The following is a 27,001-nucleotide window of genomic DNA, read 5'->3' as shown; positions in this document are numbered from 1 at the left end:
TGGTCAGACAGGCAGAGTTCATCAACAGTTAAGCAATCCAGCAATGCAGAGGTTAAGGCAAGCAGAGTAGTCAAAACAGGCAGAGTTCATCAATGGTAAAGCAATCCAGCAATTCATGGGTTAAGGCAAGCAGCGTAGTCAAACAGGCAAAGTTCATCAACAGTCAAGCAATCCAGCAATGCAGGGGTTAAGGCAAACAGTAGTCCTATATATATAGGCTCCTGTGTAGCTAACCTTTAATATTGTGAACATTGCTATCTGCTTTCATGGTTGATGCTCTAGTTACGGCTAAAAGTATGGCCCCTTGGCTATACCTGGTGGGTGTAGTATGATAATTTTGAGTTTTCTTTTGACAATAGCAGGAATTTTGATTAAGGATCTGGTTTCAGTCATATGTAATAGGAAAAAAGTGTTCTTGTTGAGGAATGCTGAATCCTTAAAGGGATATGAAACCCAAACATTTTCTTTTGTGGTTCAGACAGAAGTAAATAGACAACTTTTTTTAAATGGTATGCTCTATTATCAAATTTGCTTAGTTCCTGTGATATTCTGTGTTAAAAATATATCTAGGTAGGCAAGCACTACATTGCAGGAAATAGTGCTCTTGTAAATGAATAACATTCTTTTAGGTAAAACCCACGTGAGATATACCAGACAGCTTTAAAAATAAGATCTTAAAGAGATACTGAAACCAATTTTTTTTTCCCCATGATTTAGATAGAGCATGCGATTATTAAGCAACTTTCTAATTTACTTCTATATACAATTTTTCTTCATTCTTTTGTTATCTTTATTTTAAATAGCAGGAATGTAAGCTTGCGAGCAGGCCCATTTTTGGTTCCACACCCTGGATAGCACTTGCTAATTGGTGGTTACATTTAGCCAAATTTTTCTTATTAAAAACTTTACAAAAAAATTAAAAAGAAAGTATGGTATCAAGCAAGACCTAGTAGCATTGCTACATACTTCTCGTTGATTGTATAATTTGTTAGAGCATGTCATTTAACACTAGTGTGTCTGCCATTAACCCCTACACAGTTAAAATACAGCTTGGGAGCTGCAGAAAACGCCTGTTCCCAACTAAAAACTGTCATTGAGCTAATTAGCAGCATTAATGACAAGACTCAGCTGTGCGACTAGCTCTGCTGATTTGCCCAGAGGTATTTTCTACTCTGGACCAGTAGTTATCTGCGGCTCCTGAGTGGTTACTTTAAAATAGCATGGCAGGGTCACTAGTGTTAAAATTACACACCTTTTTTTTTTTTTTTTAATAGTTTTTATTAAAGTTTCCATATCACATTGACAGTAGGATAGGGTGTATACATTCTGAAACATAGAAACTTATACAGTGTGTGAATTAAAGAGAACCAAAACAGTACAACATGTACAACATAAAAGAAACAGTTTCTGCACATATCAATAAATGTCCTCTAGCGCAAAGATTAGGTACACATTTATTCACCTACGTCCCCCCACATTGCCTCAGAATCATGTTTTTCTAGATTTAGTTCCTCCCCACCGTGTCACAGCTCTGTCAACGCTCAACCCCAAAGCACCAAATTCTAAGTCATTCGGGTCACGCCCCCCTGTCAGTCGAACAGTCTTCTCACATGTTGGTTAAATATTTGTAATGTATGCATCCCAGATGGCCTTCATCTGTATAAAAGTGTCCCTTCTACCATTTTTTAAGTATGCGTATTCTTCAAGTGACAATATGAAATGGAATTGGGAGTGCCATGTAGCCATATTCGGGGCATTTTGAGATTTCCAGTTTGTGGCAATCAGTTTTTTCATACTGTTACTAGCTATAAAGAGCAGTTTTTTCTTATATGTTGTAAGTTTGTTAGAGATAATATTAAGTAACCAAATACGAGGATCTAAAGGTAGCGTAAGCTCTAGCATAGAGTTTGTTGCATTAACAATGGAGGACCAAGCCAGGGATATCAACGGACAGGACCACCAAATGTGTATCATGGACCCTCTCTCACCTCCGCACCTATGAGACGCTGAGGGAAATAATTTATTGATCCTAACCGGTGTGAGGTACCATCTTTGGATTATTTTAAAGTTTAACTCTGTGAGTTTGCTAGATATGGAGACCTTAGTCACATTGTTAAACATCTTGGATATGTCTTACTGAGAGGTCATTGTCTAAGGTCTTCATTCCATCTGTCTATGTAATATGGGGTGTAGCCTATCGGGGTTCTTTGCAGCAGCGCATATATTAAGGATAGTGATTTTCTGGAGATGGTGTCGGATTTACACATGGATTCAAAAGGGGTAAGTGGTCGGAGCAAGTTACGTCTGTCGGGGTGCTTAAATATGTATGAATGACACTGTTGCAGAGTGAACCAGTTACTGAAAAAAGTTAGGCCCTTTTCCACCAGTTCTCCCTGAGTGTAGAGTTTCGTTTCACTACCAATGTGCATTATCATTAGGGACCGCAGTGGGGTGTCTAGGTGTTTGATTTTTTGTAGGAGGCCTATAGGGAGAGCAGCGTTCTCAGTAATTGGAGTGAGCGGGGAGAATTGTGAGGTAATGTTTGGGAATTCTCTCAAAATCCCTCTCCAAACTGTCAGTTTCCATTAATATATTGTTCTGTTTAAAGTCTATGGAGAGATGTGGTTTTATTTGCCAGCACACCGTACCTAAATGAGATTTTCCGGCAATGTCATGTTCCAAAGGCACCCATGCCTTCGACTCATAGCATCTAAACCAGTCCACTACTCTCTGTAAAAAGACCGCCTGTCTATACTTGGTTAAATTAGGGACCCCTAGGCCACCCTCGGTTACGGGTAAGCACATTAGTGTTTTGTTAATTCTTGCTTTCTCTTGTAAGGTGTATCCAGTCCACGGATCATCCATTACTTGTGGGATATTCTCATTCCCAACAGGAAGTTGCAAGAGGACACCCACAGCAGAGCTGTAATATAGCTCCTCCCCTAACTGTCATAGCCAGTCATTCTCTTGCAAGTCTCAACAAGCTAGGTCGTTGTAGGAGAGAGTGGTTAAATATAGTTAGTTTATGTTCTTCAATCAAAAGTTTGTTATTTTTAAATAGTACCGGTGTTGTGCTATTTTATCTCAGGCAGTAAATAGAAGAAGAATCTGCCTGAGGTTTCTATGATCTTAGCAGGTTGTAACTAAGATCCATTGCTATTCTCACATATGTCTGAGGGGATTACACAGATGAGGTAACTTCAGCGAGAGAATGGCGTGCAGTTTATTCTGCTATCAGGTATGTGCAGTTATAATTTTTTCTAGAGATGGAAAACACTAGAAAATGCTGCTGATACCGGATTAATGTAAGTTAAGCCTGAATACAGTGATTTAATAACGACTGGTATCATGCTTACTCCCAGGGGTAATACCCTTATGATATTGCAATATAAAACGTTTGCTGGCATGTTTAATCGTTTTTATATATGCTTTGGTGATAAAACTTTATTGGGGCCTAGTTTTCTTCTGTTATGTGTGATCAGTCCACGGGTCATCATTACTTCTGGGATATAACTCCTCCCCAACAGGAAATGCAAGAGGATTCACCCAGCAGAGCTGCATATAGCTCCTCCCCTCTACGTCAGTCCCAGTCATTCTCTTGCACCCAACGACTAGATAGGATGTGTGAGAGGACTATGGTGATTATACTTAGTTTTTATGACTTCAATCAAAAGTTTGTTATTTTAAAATAGCACCGGAGCGTGTTATTACTTCTCTGGCAGAGTTTGAGGAAGAATCTGTCAGAGTTTTTTACTATGATTTTAACCGGAGTAGTTAAGATCATATTGCTGTTCTCGGCCATCTGAGGGAGGTAAAGGCTTCAGATCAGGGGACAGCGGGCAGATGAATCTGCATTGAGGTATGTAGCAGTTTTTATTTTCTGAATGGAATTGATGAGAAAATCCTGCCATACCGTTAAAATGACATGTATGTATACACTTCAGTATTCTGGGGATGGTATTTCACCGGAACTACTCTGTTAAAGGTCACTAATCCTTTTTTAATAACTATTTATCATGTTAAACGTTTTTGCTGGAATGTAGAATCGTTTACATTGCTGAGGTACTGTGTGAATAAATATTTGGGCATTATTTTCCACTTGGCAGTTTTTTTGCTTTAATTGTGACAGTTTCGTTTCTCTTCACTGCTGTGTGGGAGAGGGAGGGGCCGTTTTTGGCGCTCTTTGCTACGCATCAAAAAATACCAGTCAGTTACTTTTATATTTCCTGCATGATCCGGTTCATATTTGATAGATCTCAGGGGTCTTCAAACTTCTTTGAAGGGAACATCAACCATCAGGGAGGGACAAGAAGCTCCCTAGCAATGGTGGAAGTATCAAAGATAATTCGCTGGGCAGAGTCTCACTCTTGCCACCTGTCAGCAATCCACATCCCGGGAGTGGAGAACTGGGAGGCGGATTTCTTGAGTCGCCAGACTTTTCATCCGGGGGAGTGGGAACTTCATCCGGAGGTCTTTGCCCAAATACTTCAACGTTGGGGCAAACCAGAGATAGATCTCATGGCGTCTCGCCAGAACGCCAAACTTCCTCGCTACGGGTCCAGATCCAGGGATCCGGGAGCGGTTCTGATAGATGCTTTGACAGCACCTTGGAACTTCGGGATGGCTTATGTGTTTCCACCCTTTCCGCTGCTTCCTCGATTGATTGCCAAAATCAAGCAGGAGAGAGCATCAGTGATTCTAATAGCGCCTGCATGGCCACGCAGGACTTGGTATGCAGATCTAGTGGACATGTCATCCTGTCCGCCTTGGTCTCTACCTCTAAGACAGGACCTTCTGATACAGGGTCCATTCAAACATCAAAATCTAACTTCTCTGAAGCTGACTGCTTGGAAATTGAACGTTTGATTTTATCAAAACGTGGTTTTTCTGAGTCGGTTATTGATACCCTGATACAGGCTAGGAAGCCTGTTACCAGAAAGATTTACCATAAAATATGGCGTAAATACCTATACTGGTGCGAATCCAAACATTACTCCTGGAGTAAGGTTAGGATCTCTAGGATATTGTCTTTTCTACAAGAAGGGTTAGAAAAGGGTTTATCAGCTAGTTCATTAAAGGGACAGATTTCAGCTCTGTCCATCTTGTTACACAGGCGTCTGTCAGAAAATCCAGACGTCCAGGCTTTTTGTCAGGCTTTAGCTAGGATCAAGCCTGTGTTTAAAGCTGTTGCTCCGCCATGGAGTTTAAACTTAGTTCTTAACGTTTTACAGGGTGTTCCATTTGAACCCCTTCATTCCATTGATATAAAATTGTTATCTTGGAAAGTTCTGTTTTTAATGGCTATTTCCTCGGCTCGAAGAGTCTCTGAGTTATCAGCCTTACATTGTGATTCTCCTTATCTGATTTTTCACTCAGACAAGGTAGTTCTGCGTACTAAACCTGGGTTCTTACCTAAGGTGGTCACTAACAGGAATATCAATCAAGAGATTGTTGTTCCATCCTTGTGTCCAAATCCTTCTTCAAAGAAGGAACGTCTTCTACACAATCTGGATGTAGTTCTTGCCCTCAAGTTCTACTTGCAGGCAACTAAAGATTTTCGCCAAACTTCTTCCCTGTTTGTCGTTTATTCTGGACAGAGGAGAGGTCAAAAAGCTTCTGCTACCTCTCTCTCTTTTTGGCTTCGTAGCATAATACGTTTAGCCTATGAGACTGCTGGTCAGCAGCCTCCTGAAAGAATTACAGCTCACTCCACTAGAGCTGTGGCTTCCACTTGGGCCTTTAAGAATGAGGCTTCTGTTGAACAGATTTGCAAGGCTGCAACTTGGTCTTCGCTTCATACTTTTTCCAAATTTTACAAATTTGACACTTTTGCTTCTTCGGAGGCTATTTTTGGGAGAAAGGTTCTTCAGGCAGTGGTTCCTTCTATATAATGAGCCTGCCTATCCCTCCCGTCATCCGTGTACTTTTGCTTTGGTATTGGTATCCCAGAAGTAATGATGACCCGTGGACTGTTCACACATAACAGAAGAAAACATAATTTATGCTTACCTGATAAATTCCTTTCTTCTGTTGTGTGATCAGTCCACGGCCCGCCCTGTTTTAAGGCAGGTAAATATCTTTTAAATTATACTCCAGTCACCACTTCACCCTTGGTTACTCCTTTCTCGTTGATTCTTGGTCGAATGACTGGGACTGACGTAGAGGGGAGGAGCTATATGCAGCTCTGCTGGGTGAATCCTCTTGCATTTCCTGTTGGGGAGGAGTTATATCCCAGAAGTAATGATGACCCGTGGACTGATCACACAACAGAAGAAAGGAATTTATCAGGTAAGCATAAATTATGTTTTTTCCACATGGCTGGCTTAAATTTTGACTAGAAACAATTTCCACTGTTGTAGTATAAAAGTTACAGTTGGTGCAGTTAAAATTACAAACTGTGACATCCAGCTTCCCTCAAAGGCCCTCTGAATGCTATAGGACATCTCTAAAGGGCCCAAAGGCTTTTCAAAGTCGTTTATTGGGGAAGGTAGGGCCACAGCTTGCTGTGGCAGTTGGTTGTGACTGTAAAAAATTTCTATTTCGTTTTTTTTTTTTATTCGTTTTTTGAACTAAGGGGTTAATCATCCATTTGCAAGTTGGTGCAATGCTCTGTTAGCCTATTATACACACTGTAAAAATTTCGTTTGATTTACTGCATTTTTTCACTGTTTTTCAAATTCTGATAAAATTTGTTTCTCTTAAAGGCACAGTACCATTTTTTATATTTGCTTGTTAACTTGATTTAAAGTGTTTTCCAAGCTTGCTAGTCTCATTGCTATTCTGTATAAACATGTCTGACATAGAAGAAACTCCTTGTTTATTATGTTTAAAAGCCATGGTGGAACCCCCTCTTAGAATGTGTACCAAATGTACTGATTTCATTTTATGCAATAAAGATCATTTTCTGTCTTTAAAAAAATTATCACCAGAGGAATATGACGAGGGGGAAGTTATGCCGACTAACTTTCCCCACGTGTCAGACCCTTTGACTCCCGCTTAAGGGACTCACGCTCAAATGGCGCCAAGTACATCTAGGGCGCCCATAGTGTTTACTTTACAAGACATGGCGGCAGTCATGGATAATACACTGTCAGCGGTATTAGCCAGACTACCTGAACTTAGAGGTAAGCGAGATAGCTCTGGGGTGAGACAAAATGCAGAGCATACTGACGCTTTAAGAACCATGTCTGATACTGCCTCACAATATGCAGAAGCTGAGGAAAGAGAGCTTCAGTCAGTGGGTGATGTTAATGACTCAGGAAAGATACCTGATTCTAATATTTCTACATTTAAATTTAAGCTTGAACAACTCCGCGTGTTGCTTAGGGAGGTTTTAGCTGCTCTGAATGACTGTGATACCATTGCAGTGCCAGAGAAATTGTGTAGACTGGATAAATACTTTGCAGTGCTGGTGTGTACTGATGTTTTTCCAAATACCTAAAAGGTTTACAGAAATTATTAATAAGGAATGGGATAGACCAGGTGTGCCGTTCTCTTCCCCTCCTATTTTTAGAAAAATGTTTCCAATAGACGCCACCATACGGGACTTATGGCAGTCAGTCCCTAAGCTGGAGGGAGCAGTTTCTACTCTAGTAAAGTGTACTACTATCCCTGTCGAGGACAGTTGTGCTTTTTTTTTTTTAGATCCAATGGATAAAAAATTAGAGGTTACCTTAAGAAAATATTTATTCAACAAGGTTTTATCCTACAGCCCCTTGCATGCATTGCCCCTGTCACTGCTGCTGCGGCGTACTGGTTTGAGTCTCTGGAAGAGGCTTTACAGGTAGCGACTCCATTGGATGACATACTTGGCAAACTTAGAGCACTTAAGCTAGCCAATTCTTTTATTCTGATGCCATTGTTCATTTGACTAAACTAACGGCTAAGAATTCTGGTTTTGCTATACAGGCGCGCAGAGCGCTATGGCTTAGATCATGGTCTGCTGACGTGACTTCAAAATCTAAGCTACTTAACATTCCCTTCAAGGGGCAGACCCTATTCGGGCCTGGTTGAAGGAGATTATTGCTGATATCACTGGAGGAAAAGGTCATGCCCTTCCTCAGGACAGGTCCAAATCTAGGGCCAAACAGTCTAATTTTCGTGCCTTTCAAAACTTCAAGGCAGGTGCGGCATCAACTTCCTCTAATGCTAAACAAGAGGGAACTTTTGCTCAATCCAAGACGGTCTGGAGACCAAACCTGACCTGGAAAAAAGGTAAGCAGGTAAAAAAGCCTGCTGCTGCCTCTAAGACAGCATGAAGGAACGGCCCCCTATCCGGGAACGGATCTAGTAGGGGGCAGACTTTCACTTTTTGCCCAGGCGTGGGCAAGAGATGTTCAGGATACCTGGACGTTGGAAATTATATCCCAGGGATATCTTCTGGACTTCAAAGCTTCCCCCCCAAAAGGGAGATTTCACCTTTCACAATTATCTGCACACCAGATAAAGAGTGAGGCATTCTTACACTGTGTACGAGACCTCCTAGTTATGGGAGTGATCCATCCAGTTCCAAAGGAGGAACAGGGACAGGGTTTTTACTCAAATCTGTTTGTGGTTCCCAAAAAAGAGGGAACCTTCAGACCAATTTTGGATCTAAAGATCTTAAACAAATTCCTCAAAGTTCCGTCGTTCAAGATGGAAACTATTCGTACCATCCTACCACTGATTATATGACTACAGTGGATCTAAAGGATGCTTATCTTCACATTCCAATACACAAAGATCATCATCGGTTTCTCAGGTTTGCCTTTCAAGACAGGCATTACTAGTTGTAGGTCTTCCCTTGGGATTAGCTACAGCCCCAAGAATCTTTACAAAGGTTCTAGGGTCGCTTATGGCGGTCCTAAGGCCGCGGGGCATAGCAGTAGCCCCTTATTTAGACGACATCCTGATACAGGCGTCAAACTTCCAAATTGCCAAGTCTCATACGGACGTAGTACTGGCATTTCTGTGGTCGCATGGGTGGAAAGTGAACGAGGAAAAGAGTTCTCTATCCCCACTCACAAGAGTTTCCTTTCTAGGGACTCTGATAGATTCTGTAGAAATGAAAATTCACCTGACTGAGTCCAGGTTATCAAAGCTTCTAAATTCCTGCCGGGTTCTTCATTCCATTCCGCGCCCTTTGGTGGTTCAGTGTATGGAAGTAATCGGCTTAATGGTAGCGGCAATGAACATAGTGCCGTTTGCACGCTTACATCTCAGACCGCTGCAACTATGCATGCTCAGTCAGTGGAACGGGGATTACACAGATTTGTCCCCTCAACTGAATCTGGATCAAGAGACCAGGGATTCTCTTCTCTGGTGGCTATCTCGGGTCCATCTGTCCAAAGGTATGACCTTTCGCTGGCCAGATCGGACAATTGTTACGACAGATGCCAGCCTTCTAAGTTGGGGTGCAGTCTGGAATTCCCTGAAGGCTCAGGGATCGTGGACTCAGGAGGAGTCTCTCCTTCCATTAAATATTCTGGAACTAAGAGCATTATTCAAGGCTCTTCAGGCTTGGCCTCAGTTAGCAACTCTGAGGTTCATCAGATTTCAGTCGGACAACATCACGACTGTAGCTTACATCAACCATCAAGGGGGAACGAGAAGTTCCCTAGAGATGTTAGAAGTTTCAAAAATAATTTGCTGGGCAGAGATTCACTCTTGCCACCTATCAGCTATCCATATCCCAGGTGTAGAGCACTGGGAGGCGGATTTTCTAAGTCGTCAGACTTTTCATCCGGGAGAGTGGGAACTCCATCCGGAGGTATTTGCACAACTGATTCATCGTTGGGGCAAACCAGAACTGGATCTCATGGCGTCTCGCCAGAACGCCAAGCTTCCGTGTTACGGATCCAGGTCCAGGGATCCCAAGGCGACACTGATAGATGCTCTAGCAGCGCCCTGGTCTTTCAACCTGGCTTATGTGTTTCCACCGTTTCCTATGCTCCCTCGACTGATTGCCAAGATCAAGCAGGAGAGAGCATCGGTGATTCTGATAGCACCTGCGTGGCCACGCAGGACCTGGTATGCAGATCTAGTGGACATGTCATCCTTTCCACCATGGTCTCTGCCTCTGAAACAGGACCTTCTACTTCAGGGTCCTTTCAACCATCCAAATCTAATTTCTCTGAGGCTGACTGCCTGGAGATTGAACGCTTGATTTTATCAAAGCGTGGCTTCTCCGAGTCAGTTATTGATACCTTAAGACAGGCACGAAAGCCTGTCACCAGGAAAATTTACCATAAGGTATGGCGTAGATATCTTTATTGGTGTGAATCCAAGGGTTACTCATGGAGTAAGGTCAGGATTTCTAGGATATTATCTTTTCTCCAAGAAGGTTTGGAAAAAGGATTGTCAGCTAATTAAGCGTCTGGCAGATGTTCCAGACGTTCAGGCATTTTGTCAGGCTTTAGTTAGAATCAAGCCTGTGTTTAAACCTGTTGCTCCACCATGGAGCTTAAACTTGGTTCTTAAGGTTCTTCAAGGAGTTCCGTTTGAACCTCTTCATTCCATAGATCAAGCTTTTATCTTGGAAAGTTCTTTTTTTGGTAGCTATTTCCTCGGCTCGTAGAGTCTGAGCTATCTGCCTTACAATGTGATTCTCCTTATCTGATTTTTCATACGGATAAGGTAGTCCTGCGTACCAAACCTGGGTTCTTACATAAGGTGGTATCTAACAAGAATATCAATCAAGAGATTGTTGTTCCATCCTTGTGTTACACAATCTGGACGTGGTCCGTGCTTTAAAGTTTTACTTACAAGCTACTAAAGATTTTCGTCAAACATCTGCTTTGTTTGTTGTCTACTCTGGACAGAGGAGAGGTCAAAAGGCTTCGGCAACCTCTTTTTCTTTTTGACTAAGAAGCTTAATCCGCTTAGCCTATGAGACTGCTGGACAGCAGCCTCCTGAAAGGATTACAGCTCATTCCACTAGAGCTGTGGCTTCCACTTGGGCCTTGAAAAATGAGGCTTCTTTTGATCAGATTTGCAAGGCGAAGACTTGGTCTTCGCTTCATATTTTTTCAAAATTTTACAAATTTGATACTTTTGCTTCTTCAGAGGCTGTATTTGGGAGAGAGGTTTTACGGGCAGTGGTTCCTTCCATTTAAGTTCCTGCCTTGTCCCTCCCTTCATCCGTGTACTTTAGCTTTGGTATTGGTATCCCACAAGTAATGGATGATCCGTGGACTGGATACACCTTACAAGAGAAAACACAATTTATGCTTACCTGATAAATTTATTTCTCTTGTGGTGTATCCAGTCCACGGCCCGCCCTGTCATTTTAAGGCAGGTAATTTTTAAATTTAAACTACAGTAACCACTGCACCCTATGGTTCCTCCTTTCTCGGCTTGTTTTCGGTCGAATGACTGGCTATGACAGTTAGGGGAGGAGCTATATTACAGCTCTGCTGTGGGTGTCCTCTTGCAACTTCCTGTTGGGAATGAGAATATCCCACAAGTAATGGATGATCCGTGGACTGGATACACCACAAGAGAAATAAATTTATCAGGTAAGCATAAATTGTGGGGTTTTTTTTGTCCCATACAAATTCAAAGATCCTATTCTGTAAGGTCTGCATGAAGCCCCTAGTCAAGGGAATAGGTAATGTTTGCAGGAGGTATAGGATCCTGGGGAGTATGTTCATTTTAATGGAGTGTATCCGGCCAAGCCATGATACACCCCTAGATCTCCAAGAAGAAAGATCGGCTATAATGGTTCTATGCATAGTGTCATAGTTGGCTCTAAACATCTCTTGAGTGGAAGGTGCTATGTAACCCCCAAGTATTTTAAGTGTGTACATAGGCGGAATGGGCAAATGTGTTGTAATTGTCAGAGGTAATGGGCATCGCAGTGCACCGCAAGCATCTCTGACTTAGTCTTATTAATAAGGAAGTTCGACGCCTGAAAGAAAGCATCAAACTCTTTTAATAATCGGGGGACAGAGGATATTGGGTCTACTTTGAAAAACAAGATGTCGTCTGCGTATAATAATAATTTATGTGTAGTGTTATTTATTTGAATACCAGGGATTTCCTTGTTTGCTCTAATGGTAGTAGCTAGGGTCTCTATCACACAAGTGAAGAGGAGTGGAGATAGGGGGCAGCCCTGTCTCGTGCCGTTGGATATCCGAAATGGGGTGGACAATAGTCTATTGACTCTAATTTTGGCGATTGGGGAACTGTAGAGGGCCATAATTTTAGAAATGAATTGTGATCCCATCCCGAATCTCTCCAGGGTGGCTCTCATGAAGTGCCAACAGACGCGGTCGAAAGCTTTCTCCGCGTCCCATGACACCGCTACTGAAGGGATATTGCCCTGGGTAACATAGTTCAAAATATGAGAGGCCCGGACAGTGTTGTCACGTGCCTCCCTTGAGTATATGAAGCCCACTTGATCGTTACTTATGATGTTTGGTAAAATGGGGGACAATCTGTTCGCAAGGAGCTTCGCGTAAATTTTGAGTCTGAGTTAAGGAGAGAGATGGGTCTAAAGTTTTCAACGCAATCTGGCGTTTTCCCAGCTTTTGGGAGAACCACTATGTGGGCTTCTAGGGCCGTAGGCGAGAAAGGATTTTTGTCTGAGATTTCGTTAAAGAGTTTCACTAAATGTGGGACGAGGACCAATTTATATGTCTTATAGTAACTGTTCGGGTACCCGTCGGGTCCTGGGGCTTTACCATTGGGTAGGTCTTTTATAACTTCGAGGACTTCCGAGTGCCCAAAGGGCCTGTTCAGAAATGCCCGTTGTTTGGGGTTAAGTTGATGGGTAATGTTATCTAAATAGCTTTGTATTACTGAAGTTTTAGGTCTTCTCTGTGGAGCTCTGGTTTGCCGGTGTCAGTCAAATTATATAACTTTTCGTAATATTCCCTAAAAGCAGTTGCAATTTGCTGTGACGTGTGTACCCATTTCCCTCCGCCAGCCCTAATGTTAAGGCCATATTTTTTATTAGATTGCCTTCTTAGCTTCCGTGCGAAAAGAGAACTGCTCTTATTATCGCTATCGAAATGAACTTGCTGTAGTTTAAGAGCATGTCTCTTGCACTCCGCATGGAGCATGTCTTTGATGCGTATTTTACAGTCAGTAACTTTCTGTGAGATGCCTACATTTGTCGGGTCTGTCTTAAGTTGTGTTTCGAGGTTGCTAAGGTTAGCCAGAGCATCGCTCATCAATCTCCTGTCTTGTCTATCGCGGTGTGCCTTTATGCTAATCATCTCCCCCCTAATGACTGCCTTTTGTGCCTCCCAGGTTATGCTGCTATGCATGTCAGGATTACTGTTGATAAGGAAGTATTCTTCTATTGCCTTCTCTATTCTGGTTAGTGAGATCAGGTCAGATAAGAGGGAGTCATCCATTCGCCATATATATTGGCGAGTGGAAATATATGGCCAGTCTAATGAACAATTGACCATCGTGTGGTCAGACCATGCATTAGGGACTATGTCTATTTTGGTGACTCTGGTAAGATTATTGAAATCTGTCATTATATAATCTATTCTAGAGTGCCTGCGGTGTGGATGGGAGTAAAAGGTATAGTCTCTAGAGTCTTGATGTATAATCCTCCAGGCATTGTGTAATGTAAGGTCCTTTAGGGTCTGTTTCACTGAATTAATAATTTTGTGAGGGGCAGAGGACAAATTGTTAGAATTATCTAAACCTGGGTTTAAGGTTAGATTAAAATCTCCTCCCATAATAATGACTCCTTTGGCAACCTCCAGAACTACATTCGTAAGTTGTCTAAAAAAGGCATCCTTTTTAGAGTTTGGGGCATAAACATTAATCAAAGTGACAACGGTGTTAACCAATTTGCCTACCAAAATAAGGTATCTACCCGTTTTATATCTGTACTTATTAAAAAGAGTGAAGGGGATGCCTCTCTTAAATAGTATAGCTACGCCATTTGTTTTCTATGTATTGGAAGCATAGTATGTGTCTCCAAATTTAAATGTAAAGGTTTTTGGTTCCTTAAAGGACACGAAATGTGTCTCCTGTAGGAAGACTATCTCCCCCTTGCGACGTAAAATGTCGCGGATCGCTATGTTGCGCTTGTGTGGGCAATTTAATCCCTTAGCGTTAGCTGTAATTAAATGCAAATTGCCAATTGTCTGTGTCATTGAAGCGGGAAAAGGTGTGAGCGTCAATCAGTAGTGTAAAGGTTTGCGCGCTAGGTCCAGCGGGAGAGAAAGAGGCATGTGGGAGGGTCAATGGACTCACGTACCAACCTGTACAGATAAGAATAGTGGACTTCATATAAGCATATACTCAGGTATGGCCCTGCGGGGGAGGTGCAGAACATTTCAACCATTCGCATGTGCAGAAAACAAAAAATAAATGACAATAACAATTACAACAATAAAAACAAGTGAAAACAGTAAACACGTCATTGAACATGACAAAGGCAAAGAGGGGGAGTGCTCACTGCTAACTACATAGCGGGTATTTGTATACAAATGCACAAGTGAAAGTCCATCTTTAATGTCCCTGCATTGAAAGGGTCCATCGTGCCTAGGTGTGGGTCTGGTATCTAAGGACTGACAAAGTACACACCTTTTTAATGGTTGATATATACCAGTGTTTCCCAAACGTGGTCCTCACAGACCCCAACAGGCCTGGTTTTCATTATAGCTGAACCAGTGCACATGTGAAGTAAATCAGCTGATCAGCAACCATGGTTACTAACCTGCTCTCACCTATCAGCTGATTATTTCACATGTGCACTAGTTTAGCTATAATGAAAACCAGGCCTGTTGGGGGGTACATGAGGACTGCGTTTCGGAAACACTGATATACTATTCTTATATAAAGAAAATGTTCATTTTAAGGGATATTAAACCCACATTTTTTCTTTTATGATTTGGATAGAGCATGCAATTTTAAGCAACCCTACTAATATACTCATATTATCAATTTTTCTTCATTCTCTTTGTGTCTTTATTTGAAAAAGCAGGAATGAACGTATAGGAGCCAGCCTATTTTTGGTTCAGACCCTTGATAGCACTTGCTAATCCTTTAGTGGCTACGTCATTTCCCGACATACAAGTTTGAACCCAGGAAACGTAAAGTACTGTCTACCTGAGTTACCATCAGTACAAGGCTGCTCATAACGGGTAATCTTTTTAGACTGTATCAGCAACTCACGCTCGATTACCTTCACGATAAGGATGTTTGCTTGAGGATTTTTATCAAACTATCTATGAATCTTGCTGTCATTCAGGGAAAGAGTTGGTTCATATTATTGTATTAACTTATTGTTGTGATTTTTTTTGATTACAGGCATCTATCATTATTATATCGTTTGTTATAATACTCATGAAAGGGTTTTAGCGCAGACAGTTTGCTTGTGGTGTGTGTTACTTGCTGATTGGTGGCTACATTTACCCACCAATCAGCAAGCAGTACCCAGGTGCTGAACCTAAAATGGGCCGGCTCCTAAACTTCCATTACTGCTTTTTCTAATAAAGATACCAAGAGAACAAAGAAAATCTGATAATAGGAGTAAATTAGAAATTTGCTTAAAATTGCATGCTCTATCCAAATCATGAAATAAAAAAATCGGTTTAGCATCCCTTTAATATGTATCTTTTTGGTGTTGAATGTCTTATCTCATGATCTGATACATAGAGGCATGCATCGCTTAATAAAACTCAAATAGAACTCTGAAGCACCATGTGTGTTGGCAGAAACGTGGTTAAATGTTGTATAATTTAAAGTGCCAGTGTAAAATTGATATCCACTTATTGTTTTTACAATGACTTGTTTATATCAGCTGAGGCGTTTGAAAAGTGTGGGAAATAACTCTTACACTACAGAACATTATTTTGAAAGAGGGGAGGGATGGGGCCCTACACTATGAAACAATACGTGATCTTGGAGGGTGAGGGGGGTCCCCTACACTACAGAAGAAAAAATATATAACATTAAATAAGTATAATTTATTACTGGCATACTAGCTGCCAGTAACAAAGATGGCAGGGGGCAGTTTTAGATAGCTGTTTGAGAGGGGGTGGGTGAGGAAGGTTCCCTACACTACAGAAATAAAAAAATATATATTACCTAAGATGATGGTGACCAGTGTGGGGGGGAGGTGTTAGGTGGGAGGGTAATCTCTACACTAGTGCAAATAGTAACCTTATTAACCCCTTCATTGCCTTCTAATTGCTAAAAAAAACAATGGCAAAGCCAAGCATGTCTTTTGTTTATGAACAAAGGAGACCCCAGTGAAATATTGTTTAATACAAAATCAGCATAAAACAAACAAGCAGTCCCCCTATCAGGGTGGGTACTCACAAAAAGAAACCTTAATATGAGGTAAGATTCAAACGTTGAGCACCAAAGATGATGTATGTTCCGCTCTGTGGGTCTGTGAGGCTGTAGATCAGTCCTTTGATACAGAAATGCAGGCTGAACACTCTCAGGCCACCGAGGTTCCAAATCCAAACTCTATGTCCAGTATTAGGATCTGGAATTCTCCATTGTTCAATCTCTTCTTGATCAATTATTCAATAAAATTGCCCAATATCACCATGAAGAATATGAACTGGAAAACACTTTTACAGAAGGAATGTGCCTTTCTTTGCTAAAAGTTAGACAATATTCATCGCCTCCAAAAACAAGCTTTTACTGTGCAGTCATATTGGTATGGGACAGATCCTTTAGTTTTAGAATGCAGGTGAGACGTCTACTCCTTGTACTGGACCACAGGACTGACAAGACAGAACAAATCAGCTTGAATTCCAGCTGATTTGTTCTGTCTGGTCAGTCCTGTGGTTCAATACGAGGAGTAAGTGCCTCACCTGCATTTTTATTCTGATATATATATATATATATATATATATATATATATATATATATATATATATATATATAATTAGTGGAAGAAGTGGGAAGGCACTCACAGGTCTTATCCAAAAATATTTATTTTTATTTATATACAGTATTTAACAACATAGCAATCTTACGGTTTAGAACATAATGGCTGAAAACGCCATGATTCAGGATACACTTATGTTCTAAACAGTAAGATTGTCTTGAAAAAGGCTGATGAAAGGGGAGTGAGTGCATGTCTCTTTTGGATGAGATATATATATATATATATATATATATATATATATATATATATATATATATATATATATATATATATATATATATATATATATATATATATATATATATATCCCTCAGTTTACGCCGGGGTTAGGTTCCAGAAGGAATGGTTGTAAATTGAAACCCAGTTTATAATGTAAGTCAATGAAAAGTGAGGGAGATAGGTTCCAGGCCCCTTTCAAAATTGTCATAAGTAACACCTAATACATTATTTTTAAAGCTTTGAAATGAAGACTTTAAATGCTAAACAGCATTATAAACCTAATAAAATAATCGCACAACACAGAATATATAATTAAATTAAGTTAAATGAACAAAAACATTTGCTAAACAGCATTATAAACCTAATAAAATAATCACAGAACACATACTTCACTTGCATTTTTCTGCAAACAGTTCTTTCTATGCATTCCAATCTGGACTGATTTATAGACAAGAAGATCTTGTTCCTTTGAGATCTGCTCGATAGCTCAGGTCTGGTTAAACTGATTAATTTCAGCGTGCTTGGCTTTGCTGCAACACAAGCAGACAGCTCCACCTTCTGGCTATTAATAAATGCACTGCTTCTCAATGCTTTTCAATAGGAGTCACATCCGGTGTAAATTGAACCGTTGTAAAACGAGGGCCACCTGTATATATATATGTATGTATATATATATATATATATATATATATATATATATATATATATATATATATATATACACAGTGTATATGTGTGTGTATATATATATATATATATATATATATATGTGTGTATATATATATATATATATATATATATATATATATATACACATTTCATAGGTAAATAAAAAAACAAAGGCTCTGTTTAAACAGAATGAGAGTCAAAATTTTCCTATATTTTGGCCAAGTTTTTCTATGAAATTCCTAATAATAAAGGGGTTAAACACCTTGGGCTTGTAATGTAAAATGTTTATGTGTAGTAAACAAACCTTTGCAATTTATTTTAACTATTTGTGTGCTGTTTTATTGTAAGCTTAGGAGGTGTGGCCCTTTTTGGTTCAAAACCTGGGTAGCGCTTGCTGATTGGTGTCTAAATGTAGCCACCAATCAGCAAGCGCTTCCCAGGTGCTGACTAAAAATGGACCGGCTCCTAAGCTTACATTCCTGCTTTTTCAAATAAAGATACCAAGAGAACGAAGAAAAATTGATTAAATTAAAAAGTTTAAGTGTAAATTAGAAAGTTGCTTAAAATTGCATGCTCTATCTTAATCATGAAAGAAAAATGTTGGGTTTCATATCCCTTTACGTCTATTATCCAATTTGTTCTGTTCTCTTGATATTCTTTGTTTAGTGTAAATCTAGGTAAACTTATAAGAGCTTAGGAGTGTGCACGTTTCTATAGCAGCGTTTGCACCTAAATAATGTTGCAAACACTGCTGCCAGATGACTAAAGACACTTGCACTAGCCTAAAATTACTCTTTAACAAAGGATGCCAAGAGTACTAAGCAAGATTAATAATTGAAGTAAATTGGAAAGTTGTTTAAAAGTTTGTTCTCTACCCAAGCCATTTAAGTTTAATTTAGGTTTTACTGTCCTTTTTAATAGACAAACACTCTTGATTGATGATTGACTCTAAGTGAACTAGCCAAGCATAGAAACTGCAGAATGTAATAATAAATTCACCTTTACAGATCACCTGCTTTCTGTATAATACCTTCTACAGTTTAACCATTTCTTGTAGTCGCTCTCTTTTTTTAGAGATAATTAAAAATGTCTGCTTTACTGCATTGTAAGGAATGATCTGCCAAAAAAAAAAAAAGATTAAAGCAGATTAAAATATAATAACCCCCCAGAAGAGAGGGTAGTGCTAAAGACATTAGTCATTTTTATAGAAACATGGCATATATTAGCCGTTTAACACAACACTGCAAAGATCTGCATACTAAATAAATGTTTTGAAAGCAATTTAAACTGTTTTGTTAACACATTGTGCATTGTTTTGCAGTCTAGGGACAATCCCATTGAAAATCCTCTTTAGTATGTTTCTTATCTCATTTGCTTATGCCAATGGGTATGGCTAGGGTCCTGCCAAACTGTGCACTACAACCCAGTGAAAATGCAAGTTTTACTTTTAATCTACTTGCCCAGAATTCCTGCTCATCACCCATGAATTAATACCTTTATCTAATGTGTAATGCTTATTTTCCAGTGGCTATAGGATATACTGTATATATCAATATATTATTCGTAAAGCACAACATTGCAAAAGATCTGCATATATCATCTGTGTGCATTTAAACTAAACAATTCATGGATATTATAAGCTCTTGTTTTGTGCAAAAATAATGCTTTGTCCTACACTTCCTAGAGAGGCCAAAAAAATTTAACAGAATATCCAAACCAGCTATTTGATTTTGAGCTTTTGCGGGTGGCAAAATCTGCTTTTTGGCCTCTCTAGGGAGCGTGTGACAAGCACAGTTTTACACAAGAGCAAGAAGTGTTTCATGTCCTCTTTAAACAGCTACATTAAAGGGACATGAAACAAAAACATTTTCTTTCATTAGAAAGAATATATTTTTTTTAAAAAATTCCAGTTTACTGCTATTATCACTTTTGCTTCAATCTCTTGGTATCCTTTGTTGAAGTAAGAGCAATGCACTACTGGAAGCTAACTGAACATCTTGGTAAGCCAATGATAAGAGGCATAAATGTTCAGCTACCAATCGGCAGCTAAAATCCCAGCTCCTGAGCCTACCTATGTATGCTTTTCAATAAAGGTTACCAAGAGAGCAACTTTTGATAATAGAAGTTAGAAATTTGATTTGAAATGGTATGCTCTATCTGAATCATGAAGGAAACATTTTGGGTTTCATATCCCTTTAATTTATGTTCTGTGTCATCTGTGTGCATCTCTCCTTAGCTAGGCAGGAAAGCATGATAGTGGGGATTAGACACCGTAGCCCTGCCCTAACAGATTTCTGGTTATAGTCTAGCAGCACGCTCTGTGACAACTCACAGATAACATAGCCACAAAGTTGTCTTTCAGTATCTGGCAGCAATATCAGCAGTTGAGATAGATCATGGATTCAAGCATCTACCATTGCAAAAGACATCTGTGTGATCTGCGTCCTCTGTTTAATTGTCATTTGTGCAGTGCTTGTACAGATAAAAGCTCCTTTTACCCAATTGATATCCTTGTCTAAGGAAAAGAGGTGTGACAAACACAATGGTGTAGACCTCAGATAGCAAAGAGGGATTGCTGATGTGAAGTGATCTGCATTATATTCTTAGCTATAGCCGTGTATAAGTTATAGGGCCTCAGATCCACTGCAGCATCTCAGGGGAGAGAGGGGAAAAAAACCCACTGTAAACGTGTCAAAATAACAGTCTTTTCTCTTGTTAAGTGTGTTCAGTCCACGGGTCATCCATTACTTATGGGATATATTCTCCTTCCCAACAGGAAGTTGCAAGAGGATCACCCAAGCAGAGCTGCTATATAGCTCCACCCCTCACATGTCATATCCAGTCATTCTCTTGCAAGTCTCAACAAAGGAGGTTGTGAGAGGAGATAGGAGTAACATTCTTCAATCAAAAGTTTATTATTTTAAAATAGCACCGGAGTGTGCTGTTTGTTCTCTCAGGCAGGATTTAGAAGAAGAATCTGCCTGCGTTTTTTCTATGATCTTAGCAGACGTAACTAAGATCCACTGGCTGTTCTCGCACATTCTGAGGAGTGGGGTATCTTCGGAGAAGGGAATAGCATGCGGGGTCCCCCGCAAATGAGGTATGTGCAGTAAAATATTTTCTAGGAATGGAATTGACTATGAAAACACTGCTGTTACCCATATGACGTAAGTACAGCCTTTAATGCAGTAGTAGCGACTGGTATCAGGCTGATAAATGTATGCGCAGTTGAGTTATTTTCTAGGGACTAGAATTTAACTTTAAATACTGTTAGTACTGAAATAAATGTATGAGCCTTAACTGCAGTAGAAGCGACTGGTAGCAGGCTTAGTGATAACTTTGCATAACACTGGAAAGTTGTTTTTTAAAAAACGTTTACTGGCATGTTATTCGTTTTGTGAGGTACTTTGGTGATAAATCTTTTTGGGCATGATTTTTTTCCACATGGCTAACGTATATTTCTGCATAGACACCGTTATATCAGGTCTCCCACTGTTGTGATATGAGTGGGAGGGACCTTTTTTTAGCACCTTGTTGCGCAGTTAAAATTCTAGCACAGTCTTCCTGCTTCTTCCTCTTTGATCCAGGACGTCTCCAGAGAGCTCAGGGGTCTTCAAAATTCATTTTTGAGGGAGGTAATCAGTCACAGCAGACCTGTGACAGTGTGTTTGACTGTGAGAAAAGCGTTAAATCTTAAATTGATTATCCGTTTTGGGTATTGAGGGGTTAATCATCCTTTTGCTAATGGGTGCAATCCACTGCTAATTTCATACATTTACTGTTTAAAATTGGTTGCTATAACCGTATTAGTTCGTTGTTATTTCAACTGTGACAGTTTTTTTGTGTTTTTAAAAGCGCTGCAGCGTTTTTTATATTGCTTGTAAACTTATTGAAAGAAATTTCCAAGCTTGATAGCTTCATTGCTAGTCTGTTTAAACATGTCTGACACAGATGAATCTGCTTGCTCATTATGTTTAAAGGCCAATGTGGAGCCCAATAGAAATATGTGTACCAATTGTATTGATGTTACTTTAAATAAAAGTCTGTCTTTACCGGTAAAGAAATTATCACCAGACAACGAGGGGGAAGTTATGCCGCCTAACTCTCCTCACGTGTCAGTACCTTTGCCTCCTGCTCAGGAGGTGCGTGAGATTGTGGCGCCAAGCACATCAAGCCACTTACAAATCACTTTACAAGATATGGCTAATGTTATGAAAGAAGTATTATCTAATTTGCCTGAGTTAAGAGGCAAGCGCGATAGCTCTGGGTTAAGGACAGAGCGCGCTGATGATATGAGGGCCATGTCTGACACTGCGTCACAATTTGCAGAACATGAGGACGGAGAGCTTCATTCTGTGGGTGACGGATCTGATCCAGGGAGACCGGATTCAGACATTTCAAATTTTAAATTTAAGCTTGAGAACCTCCGTGTATTACTAGGGGAGGTATTAGCGGCTCTGAATGATTGCGACACAGTTGCAATCCCAGAGAAATTATGTAGGCTGGATAAATACTATGCGGTACCGGTGTGTACTGACGTTTTTCCTATACCTAAAAGGCTTACAGAGATTATTAACAAGGAGTGGGATAAACCCGGTGTGCCTTTTTCCCCTCCTCCGATATTTAGAAAAATGTTCCCAATAGACGCCACCACACGAGACTTATGGCAGACGGTCCCTAAGGTGGAGGGAGCAGTTTCTACTTTAGCCAAGCGTACCACTATTCCGGTGGAGGATAGTTGTGCTTTCTCAGATCCAATGGATAAAAAATTAGGTTACCTTAAGAAAATGTTTGTTCAACAAGGTTTTATATTACAGCCCCTTGCATGCATTGCGCCCGTCACTGCTGCAGCGGCTTTCTGGTTTGAGTCTCTGGAAGAGGCTATTCGCACAGCACCATTGGATGAGACTTTGAACAAGCTTAAAGCCCTTAAGCTAGCTAATGCATTTGTTTCGGATGCCGTTGTGCATTTAACCAAACTAACGGCTAAGAACTCCAGATTCGCCATTCAGGCGCGCAGAGCGCTATGGCTTAAATCCTGGTCAGCAGATGTAACCTCTAAATCTAAATTGCTTAATATTCCTTTCAAAGGGCAAACCTTATTCGGGCCCGGCTTGAAGGAGATTATTGCTGACATTACTGGAGGTAAGGGTCACACCCTTCCTCAGGACAGGGCCAAATCAAAGGCCAAACAGTCTAGTTTTCGTGCCTTTCGTAATTTCAAGGCAGGAGCAGCATCAACTTCCTCCGCTCCAAAACAGGAAGGAACTGCTGCTCGTTACAGACAGGGTTGGAAAAGCAACCAGTCCTGGAACAAGGGCAAGCAGGCCAGGAAGCCTACTTCTGCCCCTAAGACAGCATGAAGAGAGGGCCCCCTATCAGGAAACGGATCTAGTGGGGGGCAGACTTTCTCTCTTCGCCCAGGCTTGGGCAAGAGATGTCCAGGATCCCTGGGCGTTGGAGATTATATCTCAGGGATACCTTCTGGACTTCAAAGCTTCTCCTCCACAAGGGAGATTTCATCTTTCAAGGTTATCAGCAAACCAAATAAAGAAAGAGGCTTTTCTTCACTGTGTACAAGACCTCCTAGTAATGGGGGTGATCCACCCAGTTCTGCGGACGGAACAAGGGCAAGGATTTTACTTAAATCTGTTTGTGGTTCCCAAGAAAGAGGGAACCTTCAGACCAATCTTGGACCTAAAGATGTTAAACAAATTCCTAAGCGTTCCATCATTCAAAATGGAGACTATTCGAACCATCCTACCCATGATCCAAGAGGGTCAGTATATGACCACAGTGGACTTAAAGGATGCCTACCTTCACATACCGATTCACAAAGATCATTATCGGTACCTAAGGTTTGCCTTTCTAGACAGGCATTACCAGTTTGTAGCTCTTCCCTTCGGGTTAGCTACGGCCCCGAGAATTTTTACAAAGGTTCTGGGCTCGCTTCTGGCGGTACTAAGACCGCGAGGCATAGCGGTGGCTCCGTACTTAGACGACATTCTGATACAAGCGTCAAGTTTTCAAAATGCAAAGTCTCATACAGAGATAGTTCTAGCATTTCTGAGGTCGCATGGGTGGAAAGTGAACATGGAAAAGAGTTCTCTGTTACCACTCACAAGGGTTCCCTTTCTAGGGACTCTTATAGGTTCTGTAGAGATGAAGATTTACCTGACGGAGTCCAGGTTATCAAAAATCCTAAATGCTTGCTGTGTCCTTCATTCCATTCCAAGCCCATCAGTAGCTCAGTGCATGGAAGTAATCGGCTTAATGGTTGCTGCAATGGACATAGTGCCATTTGCATGCCTGCATCTCAGACCGCTGCAATTATGCATGCTGAGTCAGTGGAATGGGGATTACTCAGATCTGTCCCCTTTACTAAATCTGGACCAGGAGACCAGAGATTCTCTTCTCTGGTGGTTGTCTCAGATTCATCTGTCCAAGGGAATGACTTTTCGCAGACCAGATTGGACGATTGTAACAACAGATGCCAGCCTTCTAGGCTGGGGCGCAGTCTGGAATTCCCTGAAGGCTCAGGGATCATGGACTCAGGAGGAGAAACTCCTTCCAATAAACATTCTGGAATTAAGAGCGATATTCAATGCTCTTCTAGCTTGGCCTCAGTTAGCAACACTGAGGTTCATCAGATTTCAGTCGGACAACATCACGACTGTGGCTTACATCAATCAAGGGGGAACCAGGAGTTCCCTAGCGATGTTAGAAGTCTCAAAGATAATTCGCTGGGCAGAGTCTCACTCTTGCCATCTGTCAGCGATCTACATCCCAGGCGTGGAGAACTGGGAGGCGGACTTTCTAAGCCGCCAGACCTTTCACCCGGGGGAGTGGGAACTTCACCCGGAGGTATTTGCTCAACTGATTCTTCGTTGGGGCGAACCGGAACTGGATCTCATGGCTTCTCGCCAGAACGCCAAGCTTCCTTGTTACGGATCCAGGTCCAGGGACCCGGGAGCGGTGCTGGTAGATGCACTAGCAGCCCCTTGGATTTTCAACATGGCTTATGTGTTCCCACCGTTTCCGTTGCTGCCTCGTCTGATTGCCAGGATCAAACAGGAGAGAGCATTGGTGATTCTGATAGCGCCTGCGTGGCCACGCAGGACCTGGTATGCAGACCTAGTGGACATGTCGTCCTGTCCACCATGGTCTCTGCCTCTGAGGCAGGACCTTCTACTTCAGGGTCCTTTCAACCATCCAAGCCTAATTTCTCTGAGGCTGACTGCATGGAGATTGAACGCTTGATTCTCTCAAAGCGTGGTTTCTCGGAGTCGGTTATTGATACATTGATACAGGCTCGGAAACCGGTTACCAGAAAAATTTACCATAAGATATGGCGTAAATATTTACATTGGTGTGAATCCAAGAGTTACTCATGGAGTAAGGTTAGGATTCCTAGGATATTGTCTTTTCTACAAGAGGGTTTAGAAAAGGGTTTATCCGCTAGTTCGTTAAAGGGACAGATTTCTGCTCTGTCTATTCTTTTACACAAACGTCTGGCAGAGAATCCAGACGTTCAGGCTTTTTGTCAGGCTTTGGCTAGGATTAAGCCTGTGTTTAAAACTGTTGCTCCTCCGTGGAGCTTAAACTTGGTTCTTAAAGTTCTTCAGGGTGGTTCCGTTTGAACCCCTTCATTCCATTGATATTAAGCTTTTATCTTGGAAAGTTCTGTTTTTGATGGCTATTTCCTCGGCTCGAAGAGTCTCTGAGTTATCTGCCTTACATTGCGATTCTCCTTATCTGATTTTTCATTCAGACAAGGTAGTTTTGCGTACTAAACCTGGATTTTTACCTAAGGTTGTTTCTAATAGGAATATCAATCAGGAGATTGTTGTTCCATCATTATGTCCTAACCCTTCTTCAAAGAAGGAACGTCTTTTGCATAATCTGGACGTAGTCCGTGCCCTGAAGTTCTACTTACAGGCAACTAAGGATTTTCGGCAAACTTCTCTGTTTGTCGTTTATTCTGGACAGAGGAGAGGTCAAAAGGCTTCGGCCACCTCTCTCTCTTTTTGGCTTCGTAGCATAATACGTTTAGCCTATGAGACTGCTGGACAGCAGCCCCCTGAAAGAATTACAGCTCATTCCACTAGAGCTGTGGCTTCCACCTGGGCCTTTAAGAATGAGGCCTCTGTTGAACAGATTTGCAAGGCTGCAACTTGGTCTTCACTTCATACCTTATCAAAATTTTACAAATTTGACACTTTTGCTTCTTCGCAGGCTGTTTTTGGGAGAAAGGTTCTACAGGCAGTGGTTTCTTCTGTTTAAAGTTCCTGCCTTGTCCCTCCCATCATCCGTGTACTTTAGCTTTGGTATTGGTATCCCATAAGTAATGGATGACCCGTGGACTTAACACACTTAACAAGAGATAACATAATTTATGCTTACCTGATAAATTTATTTCTCTTGTAGTGTGTTCAGTCCACGGCCCGCCCTGTCTTTTTTTGAGGCAGTTCTAAATTTTAATTAAAACTCCAGTCACCACTGCACCCTATAGTTTCTCCTTTCTCGTCTTGTTTCGGTCGAATGACTGGATATGACATGTGAGGGGTGGAGCTATATAGCAGCTCTGCTTGGGTGATCCTCTTGCAACTTCCTGTTGGGAAGGAGAATATATCCCATAAGTAATGGATGACCCTGGGACTGAACACACTACAAGAGAAATAAATTTATCAGGTAAGCATAAATAATGTTTTTCCTCACATTAGTAAACATTTTCTGAGGAATTAAATAAGATTATTTTTGCAGTCTTGCATTAAAATATCATGCAGTATGAATGTGTTATTTGTTGGTCAAATCCACCCACCACTTTCCTTATTTGGAGGAATCAATCCAGACTTATTACTAGACATTATTAGACACAACTAACCACTGTCATTTTGTTAGCAAAAGCTCCATAGTTTTGTAGTTCCTTTTTAGATAAATCTGAAGTCCTGCAATAATAAGATCTTATTTTGATCTATGGTTAAAGGATTACAAACTTTTGTTTTTGCTATGCAAATGGAACAAGCATTTATCATTGCAATTATCACACCAATCTAATGTACCTTTTTATTTCCTGAAACGAAGCTCCCTTTTAGCAGTAAAATAATTTTTTATTTTATCCCCATGACATCACGTCATCTAGCCCTCAAATGTGCGCCGTTTAAGGTCTAACATACTTGCTAATTGGATGGCGAGTATTTACATCTAATTATAATGCATTAGCCTCATTCCATGCGCAATCCGATTTGCTTAGTCTTG

The 27,001-nt window shown here is 40.8% G+C and overlaps 1 protein-coding gene across 1 annotated transcript in view; it reads left to right on the top strand.

Annotated features, from left to right (window-relative positions):
* Positions 1-27,001, top strand: part of MTMR8 (myotubularin related protein 8) — a 257,972-nt gene that overhangs the window by 35,881 nt on the left and 195,090 nt on the right. The window lies entirely within an intron of this gene.

The sequence above is a fragment of the Bombina bombina genome, chromosome 1, assembly GCF_027579735.1.
Source record: "Bombina bombina isolate aBomBom1 chromosome 1, aBomBom1.pri, whole genome shotgun sequence".
Lineage (NCBI taxonomy): Eukaryota > Metazoa > Chordata > Amphibia > Anura > Bombinatoridae > Bombina > Bombina bombina.
Note: the sequence above shows the minus strand (reverse complement) of the source record. Positions and strands in the feature narration are given on the sequence as shown.